The 18,385-nt window shown below is 31.7% G+C and overlaps 1 long non-coding RNA gene across 1 annotated transcript in view; it reads left to right on the top strand.

The window, feature by feature from the left end:
- Positions 1 to 17,229, top strand: part of LOC122788321 — a 121,209-nt gene extending 103,980 nt beyond the window's left edge. Inside the window, exon 3 of the long non-coding RNA XR_006362636.1 lies at positions 17,170 to 17,229. This is a non-coding gene — a long non-coding RNA (uncharacterized LOC122788321). The remainder of the gene's footprint in view (positions 1 to 17,169) is intronic.
- The last annotated feature ends 1,156 nt before the right edge of the window (positions 17,230 to 18,385 follow it).

Below are 18,385 nucleotides of genomic sequence, written 5' to 3' on the forward strand. Positions count from 1 at the left end.
AGGTTTAGAGTCGGACCTAGCCCGCAACTCTTACCATGTGGGTTCTGCCCAGTGAGCCAGTTGGCAACCCATCTTGTGACGTGGGGTTTATGTTCAGGCTGGTGAGCTTGTCTATAATACCTGAATGGGGAAGGGTGTCAAGGCCTTTGCAAGGTCTAGGTAGGCTGTGTGGACCACCTTTCCCTTAACTATAGCCTTGGTAACTGTCTCAAAGAAGTCCACCAGGTTTAGGAGGCATGATCTGCCCTTAAAAAAGGGAACTGGGTAGGGTCCAGTGTTTGGAGGTTTCCAATGTCTTGTTAATGAGTCCATGATGATCCCCCCATAGCTTTGCAGACCAAGCTAGTCAGGCTTAGTTTTATAGTTCCAGGGCCCATTTTTGGCTCCACCTTTGTGGAGTAGAATAACTGTTGCTGTGCACCACTCTGTGTGCACAGAGGCTGAGTTTAAACAGTGTGTTTAGGTGGGGGGTTAGTTCATTTTTGAGCTCATGTAGGAAAAGCCTGGGACACCGTCCGTCCCATTGATGCTGTTTTTTTGGCTTTGGAGGGCTGTTTTAACCTGAGTGTCTGGGATTTCAGGGCACTACATTCTTCTGGTATAGTTATGGGCCCTTTTGGGGTGTTGGGGTGAAGTTTGCACTGAACCTGTCTGAATGTTGGCTATATGGGTCGGGTTCAGTATTTTGTGCCATTCTGCACTAACTCCGAGCAGATCTGAGAATTGCCACTTAGATTCTTGACATAGCTAAAGAATGCCTTGTGGTTTTTTGGAGTCCATGGAAATTTTTTCTTTCAAAGCTAGCCTTGGATGTTTTTTGAGGGAAGGTAGTTTCTGGCTGATACTGATCGGGGTTGTCTTCCCTTCTGGGGTTTTTACTTTTTTCTGTACTATTTTCCCCTCTTTCTATTGTATAGCTTGTTTATGGCAGGGTCCACCAGACGGGTTTTCCCTTTTTTGGGAGGAGTCTTGGTTTTTTTGGGATAGCAGATCCATGCATTCTTGTGGGTTTCCCGGAGAGTGCATTAGTAAAGGATTTTGCAGCTTGGACAGCATTATCCTTTAGCATGGGGGCTTTGAAACTTTTTTGAATTTTGTTTTTGAAAAGTTTTTCACGGGTGGTTTCTTTGACTGGGGTGGTGGTGGAATGTGGATATCCGGGTGATTAGTTTATGGTCAGATCTAACCAGTGGGGGGTTTTACCTCCAGTGTGGAACGGGGTCGCCCATGTTGGTGATGACCAGGTCCAATATTTTTCACCTCTGGTGGGGTGTTGACCAGTTGATCCAGGGTGTGAGTTTATAAATTCTAGGAAATTTTTGGGAAAGGGGAGTTTGTACTTGTCTAGTTCTCCCAGTTAATGTTTGCGTAATTGTATTCACCCAATATCAGGGGTTGGGTTTGGACCCCCAGTGTTTCCAGGAATGCAGAGTGGGGGTCCTGGGACATGGTGGGTGATCTGTAGCAAGCTATAATTTGAATAGCAGTTTTGCCCATTGTTAGTTGCATGGGATGATCTCTGAAGCATGGGCTGTGCCACAAACCTGGAGGTGGGGGTATCCTTGAAATTGGATACCCCCCGTTTTGTTTTCGGTCTGGTTTTGGGGCCCAAATGTATGGTATGAGTTGTAGCCTGGTAGTGCGGGGTGCTCTCTGGAGCCTTAAACCAGGTTTCTGTTACTGCACATATATAAATTTTTCCCCATACTGAGGAGTCCCTTTGGGGGGAGGGTTTGTTTGGCATTTTTTGGAGGTTTTTTTTTTTTGGGGGGGGAAAACCTTTCCCTTGGCCCATTTGGGGGTAAGGGAAAATTTACCCTTTTTTCAGTTTTTGGGGTTTTAAACCCTTAAAAGGGGGTTTTTTTTTATTTTTTTTGGGGGGGTGGGGTTTGTCTTTTTTGAGCCTTGGCCCCTAAAAAGGAAAATTTTTTTTATGGAGTTTGGGGCAAGGAAGGCCTTTTTGGCCAGTATTCAAAAGGCCCTAAAGGGTTTTGGTTTTTAGGGGGGGGGAAAAGGGGGGCGGGGGGGGGCTTTTTTTGGGGGCCCAAAAGGCCAGTTTTTTTGGGGCTTTTTTAAAGGCATGTCATCCCCCCAGGGCCTTTGGGAACCCCCGGGGAAACATTTTGGTTTTTTTTCCCCTTGAAAATGAACACCGGGGAAGCCCTTTTAAGCCAATTGTTTTTGAAATTGGGGTTTTTAATTTTTCTTTTTTTTTATAACTGTTGGGGGGGGGCTTTTTTTCATTCCCTTGGGTGAGGGAGGGAATGCCCTACTCCGGGGCCCCCAGGGTTTTTTCCAAATTACCAAAAGGCCTTTTTTGGGCAAAACCATGGGAAATCCCAAAGAAAAAAAAAAAGGGGCCCTTTCCCCTTTCCCCAAAAATTTGGGGGAAAAAAAAAAGTTAAAAAAAAAGGGGAAAGGGGAAAAAAAAAAAAAGGTTTTTGGGGGGGTTTTAAAAAAAAATTTTTCCCAAAACCAAACCCCAAAAAAAAAAAAATTTTTGGGGAAACCCCAAAAAGGGGGGGGGGGAAAAAAATTTTTTTTTTAAAAAAAAAAGTTTTAAAAATTTTTTTTTTTTTTTTTTTCTTTTTTTTTTTTTTTAATTTGTTGAAAAAAAAGAAAAGGTTGGAAAAAAAAAAAAAAAAAAAAAAAGGGAATTTTTTGTTTCCGGGGGGTTGTTTTTTTTTTTTTTTTTTTTGTTTTTGTTTTTTTTTTTTTTGTTTTTTTTTTTCCCCTTTGGGCCCCAAAAAAAAAAGGAAAAAAAGCCCCTAAAAAGTAAACCAAAATTCCTTGTTCAGGCCAAAAAAAAAATTTTTTTGATTTTTTGGGAAAAAAAAAAAACAATTTAAAAAAAAAAAGTTTTTTTTGGGCCAAAAAAAAAAAAATTCCTACTATAAAAAAAAAAAAAAATTTTTTTTTTTTTTTTTTTTTTTTTTTTTTTAAAAAAAAAAAAAAAAAAAAAAAAACCTTTTAAAAAAAAAAAAAAAAAAATTTTTTTTTTTTTTTTTGTTTTTTTTGGTTTTTTTTTTTTTGTTTTTTTTTTTTTTTTTTTTTGCCTTAAAAAAAAAGGGCTTTTTTTTTTTTGATTTTTTTTGTGGGAAAAAAACCCCTTTTGGTTTTTTTTTAAAAAAAAGTATGTGTTTTATGGTTTTGGGTTTTTTTTTGTTTTTTTGGGGGGGTTTTGGGGGGAAAAAAAAAAAAAAAAAAAAGGTTTTGGGGTTTTAATTTTTTTTTTTTTTTGGGGGGGTTTTTTTTGGTTTTTAAGAATTTAAAAAGGAATTAATATTTTTATTTTTTATAAAAAATTTTTGGTTTTTTGGAATTTAATGTAGTCTAAAAAATTTAAAAATTATAAAAAATTTTAAAAAGGTAGGGTAAAAAAAAAGTTTAAATGAAAATTAAAAAATGAAATGAAATAAAATTTTAATAAATTTATTTAAAAAATTATAAGGTTTTGGGTGGGTGAAAATTTGGGGGGGAGTAGAAAATTTAAAAGGAAAATTGTGGAAGGTGAAAATATAATATTATAAAATAAAATAAATAAAAAAAATTAAAAAATGGGTGTGGGAAAATTAATTAATAAAAAAAATTAAAAAAAAACAAAAATAAAAAGTTAAAAAAAATTTTTATTTTTAGAATAAATAATAATAAAATAATAAAATTTTGGGGGTTTTAAAATAAAAAATAAAAAAAATTTTAAAATAAAATAAAAGGGGTTTTTAAAAATAGGGGAAAAAAAATAAAAAATAATTTAAAGTTGGTGTTATTTTTAAATATTAAAAAAATATATAATATATTTTTTTTTTTATTAAAATATTAAAAATAAAATTTTTGTTGTAATATATTAATAATATTTTAATATATAGTTTAAATAATTTATATATATAAAAAATATTTTAAAAAGTGTAAATCTTTAAAATTATTTTAAAAGAATATATAAGTATATATAATTTATATTATTTAATATAAAATAAATATATATATATATATAAATAAATATAATATTTAAAAATTATTTTATTATTAAAATAATTTTTTTAAAAATTTTAATATTATTTTAATATAAAATATATATTTATAATATATAAATATATATAAAATTTATTAATTATATATAAATAATATTTATATTAATATATTATTTAAATATTATAAAATTAAAATTTTTATAAAAATATTATAATATTTTAAAAAATAAAAAATAATAAATATTATAATATTATTTAATATATATAATATTTTAAAAATATTATATAATATATATTATATTTTAAATTATTATATATATTATAAATATAATTTTTAAAATATATTAATAATATAATATATATATTTAAATGGGGGTTTTTTATTTAATAAAACAAAAATTATTTGTTAAAAAAAATAAATATTTATAAAATAATATTATATATTTTTAAAAATACAAAAATATTTTAAAAAAGGTAAACAAAATAATTTTTTAAAATTAATATTATTTTTAAATATTATTTTATTAATTGGAAAAATTATAAATATAAAAAATAAAAAATATTAAAAATAAAAAATTAAAATGTTATATTATATATTGTTAAAATAAAAAAAAAAAAAAAAAATAATAATACTTAGATTAAAATAATATATAAAATATTAAAAAATAATATGTTGTAAAATAAAAAATAAAAATATTTTAATAATATTTAATAATAAAATTTGGGGGACTTTAAAATTATTTAATATTTATAAATAATATAAAAAAAAGGGAAAAATAAATTATAAATAAAAAAAAAAATATAATAAAATAATTTTTAAATTTATATTTAGGGTTTTTTTTTTTTAATATTTTAAAATTTGATATAAATAAAAGGATAAAAAATTTTTAATTTTTAATTAATATAAAAAAATTTTTAATAATATTTGTGTTTTTTGTGAAAATTATATTAAAATAATTTATAATTTGATATATAAAATTTTATTTATATTATAAATAATTTATAAAAATATATTATATGGATTTTTATTTTATGTGTGTGTGTAAAAATAAAATTATATATAATATAATATTTTTTGTTTTATATTTTTATAAATATTGATATATATAAAATATATATAAATTAAATATTTTTTTTTTTATATATAATATTTTAAAAAAATTTTTTAAAAATAAAACATTATAAAAAAAAAAAATACTATTTTACAAAAAACAATTTTTAGTAAATAAAAAAAAAAAAAAAATTTAAAAAAGTGTAACAAAAAAAAAAAAAAAAAAAATAATTTTATGGGGTTTGGGAAATTTTAATAAAAATATAAAAAAAAAAAAAAATAAGGGTTTTTAAATTTTTTTGGGGGGTAAATAATAATAAAAATTTTAAAATATATTAATAATATAAAAATTTTATATAAATGTAAAAATTTAGGAAATTTTTTAAATTTAATAAAAAATTTTATAATTTTATTATAAAATATAATATAATAAAATATATATAAAATGTATATGTTATAAAAATTTTAAATATATTTATAAAAAATATAAAAAATTAAAAATGTGTAATGTAATAATAATTAATTTTAAAATATATATATATATGATATAAAAAAGTACAATAATATTATATATAAAAAAATATTTTATATAAATATTATAATTTTAATGTGTAATTTTAAAATTTTAAAATAATAATAATAAAAATATGTATGTATAAATAAAAAATACATTTTAATATTATAATAAAAAAGTAATAATTTTAATATAATTTTTTAATTTTATAGAAGAATAAATAATAATTTAAATTATAAAGAATTTTATTTATTTTAAATTTTAATATTTGGGGAATAATAAAAAGGGATAATATTTTGTTTATAAAATTATATATATATTTTATATTATTATATAATATAATAAAAATTTTAAGTATTTATATATATAAAATATAATAAAATTTTTAGAAAAAGATAAATATATTTTTAAAATTTTATATATATATAATTATTTTTAATATTATAAATATTATTTATTAATATAATATGTAAAAAAAGGGAAAAAATTTTAAATATTTTTAAAAAAATATATTTTTTGTATGGGGTTCATAAAATTTATAAAAAAATATTTTATAAATATATTTGTATGTATGAGTAATTATTTATATTTATATAATATTGAGGGGAATAATATTATATATTATTATATATAATATGTTAATATTATATATATAATATTATTTTATGTATGTATGATATATATATTTTATTATATATTATTTTATATATTGTTTTATATATAAATAAAAATTTTTTTAATATATAAATTTATTTTTATTTTTTATTTTTGATTATAATTATACTTTTAATATATTATTTTTTAATTTTATGTTGTAAAAATATATATTTTTAAAAAAAATTTTAATATAAAATATAAGTATTTATAAATTTTATGTTGTATATATTTTTAGGAATGTATATATAAAAATTTTATTTTGTATGTATAAAAGAGTATATTAAAAATTTTTTTTGTATTTATATATATTTATAATGATTATATATATATAAAATTTTTAAAAATTTTGGGTAATGTATTTAATTAAATAAAATGATATTTATATTTATATATAAAATATATATATTGAGTATGTATATTATATAATTATTAAATTTTTTAAAAAATTTTATATAATATTTTAAAAAATTTTAATATTTTTATTTATATAAAATAATTTATTATAATAAATATAATATATATTTATATTTAAAAAGTGTGGAAATTATATTTTAAAATTTTAATATATATATAATATATATAATATGTTTGTTATAAATATTTAAAATTATATAATATTTAATATATAGTTGTTTTATAAATTTTATTATAATTTATGTGATTAATATATATATAATAAAATAAATAAATTTTATAAGATAATTTTTATAATAAATTTTATGTTTTTGATATAATAAAATTTTAATATATGTTTATTATATATTAAATAGTATATTTAATAAATATATTTTTAAAATTTTATTAATTTATATAATTGTTTTTGTTTAATTAATAATATATAATTTTGAAAATATAATAATTAAATAGAAATTTAATATAATAATTTATATTATATTTTGTTTTCATAATTATATATAAAAATAATTGATAAAATATAAAAAAGCATTTATTTTAAATTGTTAAACATTTAATAAAATTTTATTTATAAAAAAATTTTTTTTTATTTTAATATATAAATTATGTATATATTTTATTTTAATTTTTAAATTTTTTGAAAATTTTTTAATATATAAAGTTTAGTTGATTGATTAAAAAAGTTTTTGAAAAATATATAAATAATTTTTTAAAATTTATAAAATATTTGCTTTTGGAAAATTTTTAAATTTTTAATATGTTTAAATTTTATATTTGTAAAGTTTTGTTGTATATAATTAATTTAAAAAAAATATCTATATTATATATTTTAAAATAATTTTAAATATTTATATTTTGTTTTTATAAAAATATATATATATATGATGTATATATATATAAAAAATGTTTTAAAAAATTTGAATTATATATATAATATTTTAAATTTTATCATTTTTTTTTTTTTAAAAAAAAGAGTGTTTTAAATTTAATTTTAAAAAATTTTAATATAAATAAATTGTTTGAATTTTTAAAATTGAAATTTTTTTTATATAAAATAAAAATTTTTTTTTTTTTTTTTAAAATAAATTTTGTGAAAAACATTAAATAATTTATATTTTTTATTATAAATTTTAATTTTTTTGTGTAATAAAATTTAAAAATATTAATTTATAAAATTTTTGTATGTTTATAAATTAAATATAAAATTTTAAATTATTTTATTTTATATATACATATGTGTGTGTGTTTTATTTAAAAAATATATAATATTTTTTTTAAATTGTTTTAAATATGTTTGTTTTGTGTATATATATATATATATATATATATATATATATATATATATATATATATATATATATATATATATTGTGTGCGTGTGTGTATGTGTATGTATGTATGTGTGTGTATATATATATATATATATATATATATATATATATATATATATATATATATTCATATTCACTTTATAACCTTGAATTACTGAAATGTCGAATTTCAGTATCTCGAGGCTATAAAGCCGAGTGTTAAAAATAAAGCGGCTTAATGTGGTCGAATATATGTCAAATTCGTGGTTATGACCTTGCGCTGCGTTATGTCTGGGATTGTGTGTTCATGGTGCGTGGTGCCGTGTGTGGATGTAGGTGTTATGTCAGGTAAGTGTTTTCTAAGGGTTGTGAGTGAGAGTTAGTGTGTGTGTGTGTGCTGATGTGTTTGTGTGTGTGAGGGGTCGGTGAATGTGCATGTGAGTCTGCTTCTGTTTTGTGTTTGTGCGATCTCTGAGTTAGTATATATAAGTGTAAGCTTATGTGTGTGTGAGTTGTGTATGTAGATGTTCTTCGTTCCCCATTGCTGCAGTCCTTACTATTGGGTGTAGTCCGCTGTCCAGTCGGCCCGAATACCAGAGTATATGGCTGACGTCGGTCAGGGCGCATTAGACTGACGTCAGTACGTCAGGGTACTAATGCGCATGACCCACGGCATATCCTCAGTCTTTTTGCCGCATGGTCCGATGCAGAAGCAGTTTTGAAAGTGCAGGTTGGCGTTCTGAAATATTTCCAAACCGGAGTTTCAGACCAAGCAGAGTTGGCTGGCACTCGCTGGGGAACATTTTGGTTTTTCTTGCCTCAGTATTTAACCGGATGTCAGAAAAAGTGAATAACTGTATTTCTTGTGGGAAACAGATACCTCATAGGGATTACCATACCTTGTGTATACCTTGTTTAGGGCCTGAGCACGACGTTGTTGGTTGCCGCTCTTGTGCTAGGTTTAACAAACGCATCTATTAAGAGGAGGTTAGACTGTGCCAGGTTAGTGTTTGGGAAGCGTTGTAATTATAAAATGCCGCCGATGCTCCGACGCCCGCTTCGGCCCAAGAAGCGCAAGGACAAAACAGCAAGCCTAGGGTTGATGAACCGCAGTCCCGACGCCGGTTCTTTAGAAGGCTCAGTGGAGCCACAGGTTTTGCCAGGAGTTTCCATGGAGTCTCAGGCAGAAACTTTACTGTTACAGGATGTGCCTTCTCAGGAGGTAGGCCAGGCTGAGGGGGCTTCTCAGGTAACTGTTCTTCCCTCTCTTCCCAAGGTAGTTAGAGCCTCTCCTTCTGTTGCCAAAACTTCTTTGAGAGGTAGGCCAAGTTCAGCTTCAGTGGGGGCTTCTCCTAGCATTTCGGGTTCTGTTCCTAAGAAACATATGCTTAAAATGGCAGAAGATTTGATTACTATGATTAGAGGTTCTATGCCCCCTCCTGATAAGAGGCCTAGGGTGGAACCGAGTTTGATAATTTTGAACAGTGTTCAGAGGCTTCTGAGTCTTCTGAAGATTTGCAGCAGTATCCTCCTTATTCTGATTCTGATGTGGATGATTCCACTCCTACAGCTTCTCCTCCTGAGGATTTCTCATTTTCAGAGACTCTGCATTCCATGAGGGAGCACTTTAAATGGGAAGGCCAGGATTACTCTGATTCCAGGAAAAGGCTTAGGGAATTCTTGTTTTACCCCAGCATAGGCCCTTAGCTATACCTCCTGTGTTGAATGTGGTGGAAGATGTTTTGCAGAGGCTTCCTGAACCCTGACTCTTTGCCTCCTGCTCCTGTTAAACCTGATAGGTATTATAGGGTGCCCGGCTCATAAGTATTTGTTTAAGAGTCCTAGGGCGGACCCAGAAACTGTTTCTCAGGGGCCTAAAGGTGTTAAGGCCTCTGTGGTTAAAAATCCTGTTCCCACTGATAGAGGCAAGGGCTTTGGATAGGTGGGGAAAGAAAGTGTATACTTCTTCCACTCTAGCCATGAGGGCGCTTGAATTGTCAGTTTCACATGCTAAAATATCAAAATTATCTCCTTTCACAATTGAAATCTAAGGTGGATGCTTTGGCGGAAGGTATTGAGTGTAAAGAGTTGCTGGATTTGGTTCATGTGTCTGAACAAGTGGGTAAGCATTCTTTGCAATGTGGTTTTGATGCTATACAGGCCTCCTCGAGGGTGGCTGCCACTAGTTCTGTTCTTCGCAGGCATGCCTGGTTGAGGGATCAGAATTTAGCTGAGCATGTTAAGACAAGGATTTTGGATGCTCCTTTACAGTCTGATGTGTTGTTTGGTTCGCCTGTGGAAGCAGTTTTAAAGAAAATGGAGGACAAAGCTAAGTCTATGCAAACTGTTAAAGATTTTGCAGGTGCAGCCACCGGGTTTAGTAGAAATTGGCCTGCTAAGGGGTGGACATATCCTGCTTATGATTCCCAGTCTAGGGTAGGTTTAGACGTGGTAGGGGCAGGGCTCAAGGTTCTTTAGGCCTAGAACAGGAGTTCACCTGCTCAGACTTCTGGTGAGGGCAGGGGTCAGTCCTTTCAGAACAGACCCAATGACCTGCCTTTCAGCTGCCAGTAGATTCTCGCCTGGCAGCTCCTTTGGGAGGAAGACTGTCTCTTTCAAAGAAAATTGGGATTTAATTACTCAAGACAGATGGGTGTTGGATATCATTCACCAAGGTTACAGGTTTTATTTCCATACAATGCCCCTTTCAAAGGCATGCCAGACGCTCCTCCTCCACAAAGAAAAGAGGCTCACAAGCAAGTTTCTCAGTTACTCCAGATGGGGCCATTCAGCCAGTCCCTGTATCAGAAATGGGCCTAGGATTTTATTCTCACTGTTCCTAGTACCAAAGAAGGGGAACACGGAGACCAATTTTGGATTTATCTCTCCTCAACACTTATCTGACATTCCCAAGTTCAAGATGTTGACGCTACAACAGCTTTTACCTCTGCTGGGCAAAGATCACTGGATGGTAACTTTAGATCTCAAGGAAGCTTACCTTCATGTGCCTATAAGGCTAAGTTGCAGGAAGTATCTGCGTTTCGAGCTGGAAATTCTCATTATCAGTTCTCTGCATTGCCCTTTGGCTTATCTACTGCCCAGAGTATTCACAAAGGTTCTGGCTCCAGTGATAGCTTACTTCAGGCTACAAGGAATTCAAATCTATCCTTACTTGGACGACTGCCTGATTCTGGCTCAAGAAAAGGAAGACCTTCTACAGCATCTGAATATGTTATAGCAGTGCTAAGATGCCTAGGGTATTCTGTGAACGAAATAAAGTCCAGTCTAGTACCCTCTCAAGACATGTGCTTTCTGGGTGTGAGACTGAATACAGCAGCCCAGATGGCCTTTTTAACCCCGGACAAACAAAAGAGTCTATCACTTTACTTCCATCAACTATCTCATCAGTCCGTGCTGACTGCAAGGATAGTCCTTCAAGCATTAGGGTTCATGGCATCTTGTATTCTGGTGCTTCCCAATGCCAAACTGCATATGAGGAAGCTACAGTGGTATCTCAAAAATGTATGGACACAGCACTGCCAGGATTTGGACACTATCATTCAAATAATACCTTGCCTTCAAAAAGAATTTTTGTGGTGGGCTCAGGAATGTCACCTAAACAAGGGACTCTCTGTGACCCGGCCAGAGGCGAGTCAGATTTTAACGACAGATGCCTCGGACATTGCTTGGGGAGCTCATCTAAATGGAAAGTGGATACAAGACAAGTGGCCTGCCAGACTACAGCATCTACATATCAACATGAAGGAGATGTTAGCAGTCCAGTTTGCATTAATGGCTTTCAAGGAGTTACTTTTCCAGGGCAGGTGTTGATTCTAACAGACAACACAACTGTCATGTGGTACATCAACAAGCAAGGGGAACACATTCTTATCCTCTATGCAGGCAAGCAATGATTTTATGGGAGACTGCGCTAAGCTTGCAACTAACTCTTCAGGCAAGGTTTCTGCCAGGAGCACAGAACTCCTTAGCAGATGTGTTAAGCAGACAAATCATGGATCCCCACGAAAGTGGAAACTGGATCTTCATGTATTTCAGAAATTGACAGTGTCATGGGGAACTCCAGACATAGATCTGTTCGCTTCTCCACTAAACCACCAGCTGCCAAAGTATTGCACAAAGGGGTTTCATCACACAGCTTGGAAAGTGGATGCTCTGTCTTTCAGTTGGAATAACCTTCATGTGTATGCCTTTCCACCTCTGCCTCTTCTTCCAAAGGTACTATTAAAGGTCAGACAAGACAGGCCAAGGATGATTTTGATAGCTCCAGATTGGCCTCGGCAACACTGGTACCCACTACTACGGAGTCTGGTAAAGAAGCCTCCATGGCCTTTACCTCTGATTCCTCATCTGTTAACTCAGAAGGACGGTCATCTGCTCAATGTCAAGCTTCACTCTCTTCATCTAACAGCCTGGCATATTCTGTGTTGAAACACAGCAGGTCTCAACTTCCTCAACAAGTTTTAAATGCGATTATGGAAGCTAGAAGACCTAGTACAAGGAAAGTGTACGCAGAAAAATGGAAGAGATTTTTATTTTGGAGTACAGCAAAGAATTTGGAGATTTCTGAGCCTAATTTGAGTGTGGCTCTTCAATATCTTACTGAGTTATTGGACAAAGGTTTGTCCTTCTCTTCCATTAAGATTCATGCTGCAGCAATTTCAGCTCACTATGATTGTGACCCACCATTGTTTTCGCATCCTTTGTTCAAGCAGTTTCTTAGAGGCAAAGAATATAAGACCCCACGTAGAGCTCCTACTCCTGCTTGGGATCTCAATTTTGTGTTGGAAAACTTACTCTACAACCTTTTGAGCCCGCGGCTACTGCTGAATTGAAATACTTGTCATGGAAGACTGCTTTTCTGTTGGCTATTACTTCTGCAAGAAGGGTGTCTGAGTTGCAGGCCCTTATGGCAGTAGAGCCCTTTTGATTTTCCATAAGGATAGGTATCATTACGCACTAATCCTTCCTTTATGCCTAAGGTGGTTTCTAGTGTGGCTTTAAACCAAACTATTCATTTGCCTACTTTTTATGCAGACCCCAAAATAAAGGGGAAAAGATTTTGCACACTTTAGATGTACACAGGCAATTGCGTTATTATTTAAGCAGGACTAAGGATTTTAGGCAGTCTCCGCAGTTGTTTGTTTCTTTTGCTTTGAGTTCAAGAGGGCAAGCCTGTGTCAAAACAAACTATTTCTAGGTGGATTGGCTTTTGCATTGCATTTTGTTATTCCCATCATGGCAAGGAGATTCCAGCTGGGATTAGGCCTCATTCCACTAGGGCTACTGCCACTTCAACAGCATTTCTAAGGGGGGTGGCAACTAAGGATATTTTGGAAGCAGCTACTTGGAGTTCATTGCATACTTTCTCTAAGCATTATCACCTTCCTATCTACTCTAAGTCTAGGGCTGGTTTTGCCACAGCTGTTTTGCAAGGCATGTTGTCAGCTCCTGCTTCTTTATGATTTGCCAGCCTCCCTTACCTCTGCTTTGGGATTCTACCCAATAGTAAGGACTGCAGCAATGGGGAACGAAGAACATAGTACAGTTTTGTACCTACCATAAATGTAGATGTTCGAGGATCCCCATTGCTGCAGTCCAATTTACTCCTCCCTCCTTCCCTCTGTGTTTATGGGTGGTTGTGTAGGTGAGGTTACATGCTGATATTTTTGTATATATTCTTGTATATATTGTACATATTTTTGGTGCAGGTATTTTGGGCCTTGTCTTTTTAGGGTCTTCTGACATCTGGGGCAAGAAAAGACTGAGGATATGACGTCGGTCATGCGCATTAGTACCCTGACGTACTGACGTCAGTCTAATGCGCCCTGACCGACGTCAGCCATATACTCTGGTATTCGGGCCGACTGGACAGCGGACTACACCCAATAGTAAGGACTGCAGCAATGGGGATCCTCGAACATCTACATTTATGGTAGGTACAAAACTGTACTTTTTGTTTATTTTTGTTATGTGGTTGTTGTGGTGTACGTGTAGTATTGTGTGTGCTGTTTTTTCGGTGTTTTGACTTTTATATATGTCCTCTATATATATATATATATATATATATATATATATATATATATATATATATATATATATATATATATCTTTGTGTGTGTATTTTTTCTTATACCTTCACTGTATAGCTGTAGGGAATGCTGCAATTCCACAGTCCCTGCTACTCCATGTTAATACAGTTCATTTTTAACAAAGCTGATCTCTCAAGTGTGGAGAGAGGAACACTTCACTCTACAGGCCTTTTGCTCAAAGTGTTTTGTGCCAAAGAGATTCATTAAAATAAAATGCTCCTACTGAAGATGAGTACTTCCTGTCTTTTGAAGTAGTTATCAGATTAACTACAGGCAAAAATCAGAAAATCGGGAAATTAATCAGTTTTAAATAATATACAGCAGGGTAGGTATCTGACCTTTAAGCAGTAGTACCCCACAGTGGGCATAATGGGAAAATAATTGCCTGCCCAGGAGTGGTGAGGCCTAACATTACCTGCAGTGGATCTTTATTACAATTAGAAAAGGGGTAGTCTGTATTTTTATCTTTTCTGTAACTTTTTCTTATGTGTTTTGCTTATACTGAGAAAAATTGGCCCTTTCCTGTTTTGTAATTGGAAATATTATAACATTAGGTACTCAAAAGGGTTTCCAGTTACAGTACAGAAAAAGGTCCTTTTTTCTCAAATGAAGCAAAACTCACGAGAGAAAAAAGTTATAAATAGAAAAACACAGTCAGACATTTTCTGGTTTTTGAATTATATTTAAGTAATGCAATTCAGTTTTACATTGGTTACTACATGTTGTTATGTGCTTGTTTGGGTGGCTGTGGTACATATTTGTTCTTGAGTAACGTTTGGATTCCTTTTTGTTAAGCAGATGGGGCAACTCGGGATAAATATGGCTAGACTTGTATGGGCTCTAAGGCCATTAGATTAATAACCACCTATGAAGCTATGAATAATGTCTTTTTTAAAGAGAGCTTTTCTATTTTACTTGTAGCATTGTCACTTGTTTTTTTTTTTTTTTTTTTTTTTTGTTTTTTTGTTTTTAATTGCTTATCACCACTTTTATAATTGTTTTAATGTTAATGTAGTATGATCTGCATCATTAGGCCTATTGATTCCATACCTATATTTGTAAAGTTTAATATCGTAATGTTACTTTGTTTGCTGCATCTTATGGTTTGGTCAAGGGTTTTGCATAATGGTATAGACGTCTAGTGTAGTGTGCAGATGTTAGTAATGCAAAGGGATAGAGTTTTGGATTCCTTTTATTAGGCAAATGTTGCTGTGCTTAAAGTTATGTAATGTTTAATGTTCACGTCATTTAGGATGATTTCATTTAAAGCGTGTGGAACACAAATGCAGGTAACAGCATTTCTGCATATAGGTGCAATATTCTTATATGGTGTGACAATAAAGCAGCAGTTTATTTACTGGTTATCAGTTACACTTAATAGTTGATTTAATCATAGAAATGCAGTGTTTAAAACAAATATTTTTTGGAATTACGTTTTTGTTTAGTCTGTTAGGATGGGAAGTAGAATTGAAAATACAAACACATGGTGCTGTGCTGACAGAATTCACGTGTTGCTGATTTGATTTTTTTAAATTTACTTGTTATATAAATATATTTCATGTTGTTTTCTGGTCTCCTCATGTTCACTGCTGCTGTATTTGTGACAGATTTGCTTATCTTGATAAAAAGCTGATTTCATTACCATCAAGTTCTGCAAGGCACTGATAGCAATTGAGCTCTAGGTGTCCCTATCAAATTGTGAAACTGCACAGGGTATGTAGAGAGCCCAGAATTGTCCAGTCCTTGGCATTTATTGTTGTCCGCTGAAGATGAATGGAATTCACTGAATTTTCATAGTGGTGTAGAACAGTGCCTAGGTACAATTACTGTGATACTGCGTTTTGAAAATCAAAGTATTATTCCTAATGTTTGTTTGAGTATAGAAGTAATTGCAGGGAAATACAGTGTGCGCAGCCATTCTTTGTGCAGGATTATAAACGGAAGTGGATGTTAACTTCTGGCTTAATGTGAATGGATGATTGTATATACACTGTTTTTTATAAAGCTCGTCTGTAAACGGATTCTCTGTAGTGTTTTCCACTCTTCTGTTTGACTTAGTTTTGTACTTTAATTAATGACTCAGTCTTGCTTTGATTAGTTTGTCAGTTTTTATCATTTGTGAGTGCTATTTTTCAGTTGTAAGAACACACTGTAGGGCAAGCTGGGTGGTAGGGAATTTTAGTATTTATCCGCAATGCTGATCACTATGGAATGAGCCAAAGTTGTGGTCACAAGAGAGGCAGCAGAGTGGAGGGGGTGGAGTGAGACTTTAGCATATGGGAGACAACCTTTCTAGCCAGTAAAAAGGGTTTCTAGAAAAGTCTGGTTTAGATGGAATGTGTTTTGACCAGATGTTCTACACTCGCAGATGTAGCAATCTAATGCATTGTGTTGCTGTCCTTTTTGTATTTCTGGAAGATCAGATGCATGGCGGGAAAGTTAAATCACTGAATATCCAGCAAACTCTTATTTTCTGCTCCCGTTACGAGTCCAGTATGTATAGATAGAAGAGATTGTGCCAGTTAGTGGCGTGCCACCAGTAAATCTGCCAAAATTGATGTATGATAGTGGGTATTGTTAGAATAGTCAGCTCTTTCTAAAAAAACTTTTTTGTTCATAGGTAGGTACTAGGCTATTGGCCCTAGGGCCTATATAAGCCTAGCCAAAGTTACCCTGGCTTTCTCCTCCAAAGAAAATTATTTTCCTGTGCCACTGTCGAGCAGAGCCACAGAAGTGATCCCCGGGGTGAATTTCCTATCTCCCTTCCAATCATATAGGTTTCTGTGTGGGGTTGCTGTAATTCGTTACAGAAAGATTATGAAATTTTTTTTTCTCACTCAGGATAGTGTTAAACATCTTAAAGGTAAGAGCAATAGGGTGTTTCAGATTTAATTTAGATTAGCAGTATACTTGATGTGTTTGAGTTCAATTAAAACACCAGACTTGTGTGTATGCTTGTTTATTCCAATGATATCACAGTATGAAATGGCGTTTTAACTTTTTTTCACCCTCAGAAATTCAAATGTATTGATGGTTTAAATCAAATTTGTGGTCTTTTGTATATGGATATATGCATTTTTCTTTGATTTGTCTTGAGTTGGTTATGTTCTTTGCATTTGTAGTAGTGTGAACTTTTGTTTCACAGAAAAAGAAAGGATACACGAGGCTTTGAAGAAGACTCTCGAGAGCCATCCACAGGTATGTGAAAGAAATTAGGCTTTTCATGTTCTGCCTACTTTTGTTTGTACTGATTGCCAAAAGAAAATTGGCTTTTGGTTTGTATTGTGCTACTCCTGAGCAAGCTGATTTGACCAGGCATTACTTTCAGGTTGACCCTGAAGGAACTGTGTGCCCATTGGGCTTGCACCATTAACAGTTGATCAGATGTAATTTCTGTCCATCTCTCACTTTGGGGGTATGTCTGATCCATCCGGATCAGATGGTGGCATTTTTCAGAGTATGGATCCAAGGCTTTGGTTCCTTCCCCTTTCCATTAATCCCCTTCCACCCTCACAGTTGCTCAGATCTCTCTTGCCAATTGAAGTAGTCAGACCCGGAGGCTCCGTGCTCTCTGTGGTTATTTCTAGTTATGGTTTTAAGTCTTTTTATCTCTTCAGTCTAGAGCTAAAAATCTCTCCTTCTTTGTTTTGGGGCTGTATTCGTCTAGTTAGTGCGACTGCATGTGCAGATTTTATTGTCAGTAGTTAACTGTGTGCTGGGAGCTTCCTGCCTTTTTTCAGCTTTATTCTCTTTCCAAAAACTAAAACATAAACAAAATCCTTTTGCTTAGTGTTTTAAATAAAGTACTTGGGTGTTTACATACATATATACCAGATTAAGCTATAAACTACCGCATAGAGTTAAGTCTATAGTTCAATATTCATTTATTGATATTGATTATTGGGGAATTCCTTCTGGGTAGGAACCTATTTTCAGAGGAGGCTCGGGGGGAAAAGCTCCAGAGTATTACAAAATATTTTAATAACAATAATTTCACCATCTTCAAAAATGATATAAAAACATTTACAGTTTAAATAATTGTACCAAATTAAACTTCATTTTTAACCAATGTTTTAACATTGCAGTGAGGTCTGCGGTGGGAGTGACTGGTGCGTTTAAGGTGGAGGTGGGATTACATCAAGAATCCACTCCGAGTCCTTTCTTATTTGCAGTGGTGATGGACAGGTTGACAGATGAGATCAGACAGGAGTCCCCGTGGATTATGATGTTTACAGATGACATTGTGATCTGTAGTGATAATAGAATAGGTGGAGGAGACCTTGGAGAGGTGGAGATATGCTCTAGAGAGAAGAGGAATGAAGGTCAGCAGGACTAAGACAGAATATATTTGTGAATGAGAG

Source organism: Protopterus annectens, chromosome 13.part0 (genome assembly GCF_019279795.1).
Source record: "Protopterus annectens isolate FY-2018-M chromosome 13.part0, PAN1.0, whole genome shotgun sequence".
Taxonomy (NCBI): Eukaryota; Metazoa; Chordata; order Ceratodontiformes; family Protopteridae; genus Protopterus; species Protopterus annectens.